The sequence below is a fragment of the Anarrhichthys ocellatus genome, unplaced genomic scaffold (genome assembly GCF_004355925.1).
Source record: "Anarrhichthys ocellatus isolate YVR2014 unplaced genomic scaffold, GSC_Weel_1.0 scaffold6, whole genome shotgun sequence".
Lineage (NCBI taxonomy): Eukaryota > Metazoa > Chordata > Actinopteri > Perciformes > Anarhichadidae > Anarrhichthys > Anarrhichthys ocellatus.
The window spans coordinates 2844771-2852814 of record NW_022280036.1 but is presented as its reverse complement, the minus strand read 5'-3'; the positions used below and the strand labels follow the sequence as shown (position 1 = coordinate 2852814).

General features: G+C 44.6%; 1 protein-coding gene across 1 annotated transcript in view; it reads left to right on the top strand.

Moving 5' to 3' along the window:
- The window catches only part of znf536 (zinc finger protein 536), a 224436-nt gene that overhangs the window by 42673 nt on the left and 173719 nt on the right, over positions 1-8044 (top strand). Inside the window, 1 exon segment of the mRNA XM_031846060.1 lies at positions 2189-2298. The gene's annotated coding sequence lies outside the window, so the exon portion shown is untranslated.

The window sequence follows — 8044 nt, the reverse complement described above, 5'->3', positions numbered from 1 at the left end:
CACACACACACACACAATCCTGGCTCCCTCTCACAAAGAGGGTTAACCCTTACTGGGCTCTTAGACTCGTATCCAGGATGAACAGGTGGTCCCACAAAACATGGGCATCCATTTCCTCCTGACTTATCCCAGTGTGTGTGTGTGTGTGTGTGTGTGTGAGGAGGGAGAGTTAGACAGGAAACGTTGGGGGGGAGGGGGGAGAAAGAGTACACATGACAGTAGCTTTGGGACACCTTTTGTGTGCGCGGTGGTTTTGTTCGGTGCCATAGAGCTGGTGTAGAGAGCAGCTTGCAGAGGGTCCCGCCGCTGTGTGAAATTTGACATCAGATGGCCGTCGTGACGAGAACGACATTACTTCCAGCTCCCATTAAAAAACGAGGGACGGCGAATTTGTTTGTTTGTTTGTGTGTGCGTGCGCGTGTGTGTGTTTTCGTCGACACCTGACCCCAGAGTCGGACCGCACCAAACACAGCTGTCAACACTTTACATCTAGGTTTTTTTCTTTCCGTCCTGAATCCCTTCACCCAGGATCCCTCCATTAAAGATAACTTGTATTGAGCCACATCTAATTCCCTTCAATCCGCCTCCCCCTCCTTCTCTCAAGTGATCCCTTCCCAGCAGTGGAAATCGAAGGTAAACCACTTCTAAGGCAAAAAGAAACAGCGTGTTCCACTTTGAATCTTTTAAATATAATATATGTGAGGGCTGCTTTGGTAAAACGCATCTAAATCGCAAAGTTTACCACCTGACCGCCCGCGATAATGCAACTTCCGCTCAGCATGTGGTGGCTGCAACTCATAGCCGAGACCTTTTACTGCCTTTGATAACCGTAGCCTTTTAGGTCGGGCGGGGAAAGCACTCGATTCATTTGATCTTTTGTGATGTTTCTGCGGCTCGGCCCCATCCAAACCCCAGGAACATGTGAAATAGACGTTTTGGAAAATATGAGTAAGGAAAGCAAAGAGAAACAGAGAGAGAGAGAGAAAGTCAAGAGAGCAGAATGGAGCCGAGGAGATAAACATAAACAGAGCGAGAGAGAGAGAGAGAGAGAGAGAGAGAGAGAGAAGGTTTCTGTCTGAGTCAGCGGGTTTTAGTAAAGTCTGATTAAACGAGGTGGGAAAGCGGTTGGTGTAGTAAATAACAAGAGGTGTCAAAATGTTGCTTAATGACCTGGATATCTATTGCATGGAATGTGTGACTGCAGATCTACGCAGGAGCTGTATTGTATTTATTTTTGAATGTGCAGGGGGAGTTCAGATGTTTAAAACAACTGGCTGTGAGCGGAGAGCTTTGTTCCCTTCACATGCTTTACCGACAGAAGACCTACTATTTGGTTCAACTTATCATTAACATGTCTGTTATTAATCAACATACAGTACACCATGATAGTAATTATCATTGCTTTTTTCAGCCTGAACCTCGAGCTGAAGAAGCCCACCAACACTCACTGACCTGTAGTGTGTGTGAGACATTACCTGTGAACAGTCAGCGCTTCAACTAATAGATGTCACCATGAAACTTCCCCAGTCGGTTACTTACATTCAGACAATTATCTGTTTTTCCTCAGGTTCTCTGAATGTATTGTAAGTCTAAATATGCAAATGATGCATTCTCTTATTAAATATGTGCTCATTTGCATACATTTCTGGAACAGAAATCTGAACATTGGATAAAGGCAGGTTCAAAATGTTTGTTTCATTTTGTTGACATAATGGAGTCAAAAGATTTTACATAAGGGATTTTGGAAAAAATACAAAATTCATATTTTAGAATATAACGTTGTATAATCAGAATCAGAAACCGTTTATTGCCAATGTATGTTGCACATACAAGGAATTTGTCATGGTGGGTGGTGCATAACATTAAAGAATAACATTAAAGAATCAAAAAAATGGGATATCAGCAGACTTATCCTCTTTATACTTATAATAATAAAAAGCAGGATTTAGACAAGTTGGTGGATAACCAGGAGGAGGAGAAGGAGCAGAGAGCTTCAGGTTATTGGTGCACAGTCAGCGATGAACCAGTCGATTCACCTCCCCCTCCTCTTTTGCAGGGGGGAGACCCCTTCTCGACGAGGGGATGCTCGAAGCAAAGAGAGAGGAGGGGAGGGAGGGAAGGGGAGAGCGGTGGTGGCGGTGAACTCAGCACTTTCCTTATCTTCTCTCTCTGTCTCTCTCTTTCCCAGGACTCCCTGATCGGTGCCGACCAGGAGCGGAGCTGAAGCTGAGGGCTGGCTTAACGGGGCTAAGCACACTGTCACGCTGTCCAAGAAACTCCCCCCACCCACCGACTGAGGTGACTAAGAGCTTTCGGGGAAGAGGGAAATGGGGAGGGGGGTAAGGGAAAGGAGACTTGGGGCTGGAGAGGGAGGCAGAGGGCACACTAGCTGTGGAATCATTCAGGGTTTCCAGGTGTTTATTGGCGGTCTTGCGTGAACGTGGCGAAAGCTACCTCAGGTGGAGGAGAGAGGAAGCGAGGAAGGGACGAATATTGGGGGAGAAAAAGACTAGGAGCTAGGAGGAGAACTGCCTGATGCAGCAGGTTTTCGGTTATCCACGCGCTGATGCAATCTGTGTGGGGTGATGATGACGATCACTGCGATGATGAGGATGATCATGATAATGACACACACACACACACACACAAACAAACACACAGCAGTTGGCTGGGACATCCGTTGTGCGCGGATGCACAGAGGACCTGCACGAGCATATCAACAGATAATTCCTATTTAATCCCATCAGTTATCCGTTTGTCGTAGGGTCTTTAAGTCCAAGCTGTCCGTCTGTCTTTTGTCAGTCGGCGTTTAGACCAGACGCTGTGCAGTGAGCAGGTGCCCACTGCAGATTATGTAACAGGTATGTAGGTATGCGCGCGTGTGTGCGACTCCACCTATACGTTCGAGGGCTTCAGATGCAGCGCAATGAGGTGCCTAGGGAGGTGTGAGGAGGAAGTCAGAGTCCGTCTGACTGAGCGGAGCGGAAAACCTGCAGGCCTGCGAGACCCGGGCCTGGCTCTCTGGCATGCTCCGTAGGACCCGAGGTTAGTTCACCCGGCATCTATTTCTTGCGCAGTTGTGGGAATGCCTTATTGTCATGTCAGGAATATCTAGCCAAGGTGCGGATGAACATGTAACGTGCATCTGTTAATAGCGGAGGGAGGGGGCCCTAAAACATGTGGCCCCGGTTGTGATTTACTTCGGTTGATATTAAAGTGGGGATTGACTGCAGTGCCGGTTTGGCATCTTGATACAGTAGCACGACAGAGTTAGCAAACTTTTTTCCCCCTCACAGCACCTTCTCTCATCCTTTCCTTTGCCAAATTTGGACGCTGACACTAAATGGATCTGCCATAATATATATATACACATACACACAGTATATGTCTGTGTGTTAGTGTGTGTGCAGCTGTGTGTGGTTGTAAAGTGAAGCATTATGGCAAAAAAAAAAAAAGCCTGAATAATTTAGCACTCACATTATTTTCTAATGCCATTCTTTAGAATCTGACTGTGTCACTCTAACAAATGCGTGTGTCGGAAAGTTCAGGGGATTTTGTAGGGCGCCTGTGAACAGTGAGTGATGGCAACCAGCCGACTCTCAGCTCCCTCTTGTCTACCGACAGCTCCGTGTGAGCCCCCGTGCACCATATTCCTTTCTCAGAACCAACGCCGCGGCGAATCGAAACAAAAAGGCCACATATTTTATTTATGTGTCAAAAGTGCGGTGAAAAGGAGGGCAGGAAGGAGGGAGCGGGGCGTATCACTCTATCCGTCGGTTGATATCATTCCATCCATGCGGATCAATTCTCCCAGACAGAGGGAGATGAGAAAGGAGCTAGCACAAGACTGAGGGAGGGAGGGAGGGAAGGAAGGAGAGCTGAAATGGTGGTCGTATTGATTTGTCAAAGAAATACAGCGTTGAGTGTTTTGCTTAAACGTCCACATAAACCCGAGCTGTCAGAGGTGGGCGGGCATACACTGACATTTGGCCACGCCGACATAGATTGTGGATTTTCTGCTTGGCTGAGCTCTACACAGTCGTACCCGTCGACTTCATGTGGAAACCCTGCTCGCTCAAAGCCGTGCTTTGTGGCATACTGTGCATCCAAAAGTCCCCAGTCGTCTGCGCAAAACTTCCTGAATTTGCCACATTGGCCAATCACTTAAGACTTTTTACACTTTCGTGACAAAAAATCTGAACTCTGTGTCCACTTACTGGCTTTCTCTGAAGCTCTCAATGTTCCTCAGCAGATTGTGCTAACGCATAGACTGTGGATTTCATTTTATTTCTCTTTTATGGCATCATTTCGTTGCCCACCGTCACTATAATCACAATTTATACTCATCCAACATACATAATTCATGAGTAAGTATAGAGCACTGATATTCCAGGGACAGAGTAATGTAGTATCATTTGTAATCAAACCACATAATCAAATCGTATGTAATTCACGTCATCATCAGCCAGGACAGGAGGTCAAAAACCACTATTCGTGTCTCGATTGAAACCAAAAGTCAACGTTGACTTATTTATCACTTAACTTAAGTAACGCTTCTTCCAAAGCCCTACAGTTAACTTTTTAAAGATCTCATACGAACCGTTGTATGAGGATACCTTGCTATGTTAGATTCCTAAAATCATGTTGCATTCTTATAACACCTTCCTGTCCCGGCTACTTCGTTATGCTTTACTTATAGCATAACTTTTCCATAATTATAATCACAACTTGGCAACAACCTAACCCCCATATTTCTACAAGACCCCCCCCCCCCCCCGAAATCACTTTTTGAACATGGTCATACATCTGCAGCTGCTTAGGCTAATCACATTCCTGAATTGTGAATAACTAAAGCAACCTTGGTAAGAGTTGGAAAGAACAACACTACGACATTGTGTTAAGATAAAACCTCAATTAAGACCACCCACGCAAATTCAGCTGACTGTGGTGAAAATCCCCCATCTAGAAAAGACTAAGACAGCAACTTGGTGCTTAATAGGTTCAAGGAATCTGCCAGGGATCATGTCGTGTTTATCCTCTCTCAAACAATGTAGTCAGTCCCATATTTGACCATGGAGGGTTCGAGAAAAAGCCCTCTTCCTCTCGGCGACTACATATCTGGCGCAAGGACAAGAGTGGAGGGGGGCAATGAAATTAAAGAGCAGTTAAAGAAAACGGGAGAAAAGAGCAGAGTGTGTGCACAGGGCCATAAAAGGGATAGTTTAACCATTGATCGAGAGCAGTGGTGGAAATGGCAGCTGTAAATCAATTTTATCTTGGAGCAGCTAAAGAGTGTTTTCTAATGAGGTTAATGCCACATAATGGCTAAATTCTTTTGCTTAAAAGATGCCCTCAAGGTGGTGGCAGGAGATAGATGTCGCAGTGGAAAGCTTAACACCTCGCCATTCTACAGCAAGCAGACGGAGGCCTTCTTCCGTCAGGGAAATTGTATCCTAAATGATGTTAATCCTTCATTTGTTTGAAGGTTTCGGTGGGTTCAGTATATCATTCCGCACACCTCTGTCTAGACAGCTGGTTGTATCGATGGACAGATGCATCTGTGGCTGGTCTGTGTTGTCCACTTCCAATATCACTTCTTAACAGCATATAAAACAAAATTAAAAACTGTACTTCTTCCAAAAAGTGGATAATTTAAATTAGAACAACTATGGCAGAGTCGTCATCTCTGTGCTTGGCACCAAGTGGGCTAGCATGTCAAACTGGAACGGGCCGGGTACTGCCACTGAAAAGACAACCTGACCCAGTACTAATAGATTATGAATCAAGTTGACCTCTGGCAAATAGTAGTGTTCATGAAATCCTTTGTGTTTTGGGAAATGAGGCCTGAACGCCCCTCTCTACACACAAGTACTGCATCCACACACATACACAGATTTCTTCCAAAAATACATGTTCGTCCATAGAATCCTTTAACATGTGCACTAGGGTTAAACTAAAGTGGATTCGTAAAGGCTAACACATATTGCTTTTTATTTGTCCTCAAGGAGGAAATTATTTTCCACTGTCATACACATACACAGCACAAACAGACAAGTACGACATGCAGAATTTGTATTTGTGTGTGTTTTATTTAGAATACAAAAACTATACAAAGAGACAAAGACATGGATAAACACTCTACATACCACAGACTGGATTACTTATAACTTAGGTGCAGGTCACTTAAAGCTCGTATGGCTGGAGGAACTGAGCTCTTGCTAAAACAGGCCTTTCTGCTCATGGGAAAAGTTGGGGGTCGGAATACTAGATTTTGCCGGCTAAATTAGTTATCTGAAAGAATTGATTCCTTTTCGTGATTGTAAGCATATGGAAAAACAGATGGCACATTACAGAAGAACTGGTCCAATAAGGCTGCGATACAGGAGAAGAAGATGGGGTTGGAAAGATTTAGTTTATGGATGGCTGTAAGTGTCTGTTGATAAAGCTTGTAAAAGTCCACGGTGGGCTGATTGAAGCTGAGGTTATTGTAGACTGTAATTCCAAGTTATACGAAACACTCCACCACCTTTACCCTCCCCCCTTCATGGCGAGATTGGTGGGATAGGTTATTATTTTAGATTTATTGCCCATATTCATCCATCTACTTTCCAAAGTTTATCCAAGGCTGGCTAATTGTGGCAACAGGCTAAGCAAAGTAGTCCTTGTTCCTAGAGACATAGTTCCGATTGCAGCATTCCCAGACCTGATAGGGTATAGTATAATCCCCCAAGTGTTAGTCTGCCCTGGGGTCTCTTCCAATATGGATGTGCCAGGAATACCTACACAAGGAGGTGGCCAAGATACAACCTGATTCGATACCCGAAACAATAACTGTTCTACAGTTCATACAGTTCTACGCTCTTGGCAAAAAAACAGTCCTGAGGTCAGCAAACTGGGCGGTCTCCCCTCTTGGTTCTGTCAATACTGGACTTAAAATTGATTCTTTTCATAGCGAACAATATCAAACATTTTGTTTGTTAAGCCAACCTCTGCAGGTGTAATGCCATTGGAATAAAAAGAGCATCTGAAATCGGCCTGTAGACTATGGGACATTTGAACAAAATGTCCCATAAGAATGAAGTTTCAATGGTTTAGCTGGTACATCAATTCTAAAAAGAATTGCGTGGTGGCAGTTAGGAGACCAGTATTTTCCAGACCTGCCCACAGGGGCAAAAAGTATTCTTTGTGCATCCAAAGACAATGTTTCTTGTGTGTCTTGACCACACACAAATATACTGGGCTTCAGTGGGTGCATGGCAGCCTGAACAGTTGACAGTTGTGAAATTAAATTTGTAGGCGAGTTTTCGAAAAGGCCAAGAATGTTGGTTCCAAACTGGAGCTCGTCCAGAGGTAATTACAGAGTGCAAAACACACCACAAGCAAACGTAAGATACTGTAGTCTGGTAAACCTGCATCTTTATTTCAACACGCTCATCCCGTAAATTTGCTCCTCTGCACCACTTGCTGGGTTGGGGCAGGGTTAAGTAGGCAGGAGGAGGAATCTTTGAGAGTCAACAACCGGCGCAACCACAACCGATACGTGCAGGGATTCCCAAAGCATCCGGTATCAAGACTAATCACGAGCTAGCTAGCTAACTGGCACGTCAGCAGACGCGGACGTGTTAAAATATTACATTACACAAATTACATTAGATCGTAATGGAGGCATAAGGAATCCTCTTTGTCTTCAGTGAGAGTGATCCGAGGAGTCTGTAAAGCTGTAAACTAGACTCCACCATAAGGTTGATGACGGAACGCAGCTCCTAATTTCGAAATGCGATGTGGAGGAATTGTGGGTGCATTGCATTATGGGAGAGGGTTGGAGGGCTCAGGTGATGTTCAAACAGACTTAAGGAATCCTGATTCATATCCGTCACATTGGTGCTGGATGTAGCACGGATGTGCGCTATTTAACTGTTGAATTAGTCCAACGCTGACCACATACATCGATCGAAGCAAATCGTACTCATTCCCGACCAACACTAGAATGGCAAATCACTGATACATAATGCATATTTACAATAATGCTATCATATACCACAGT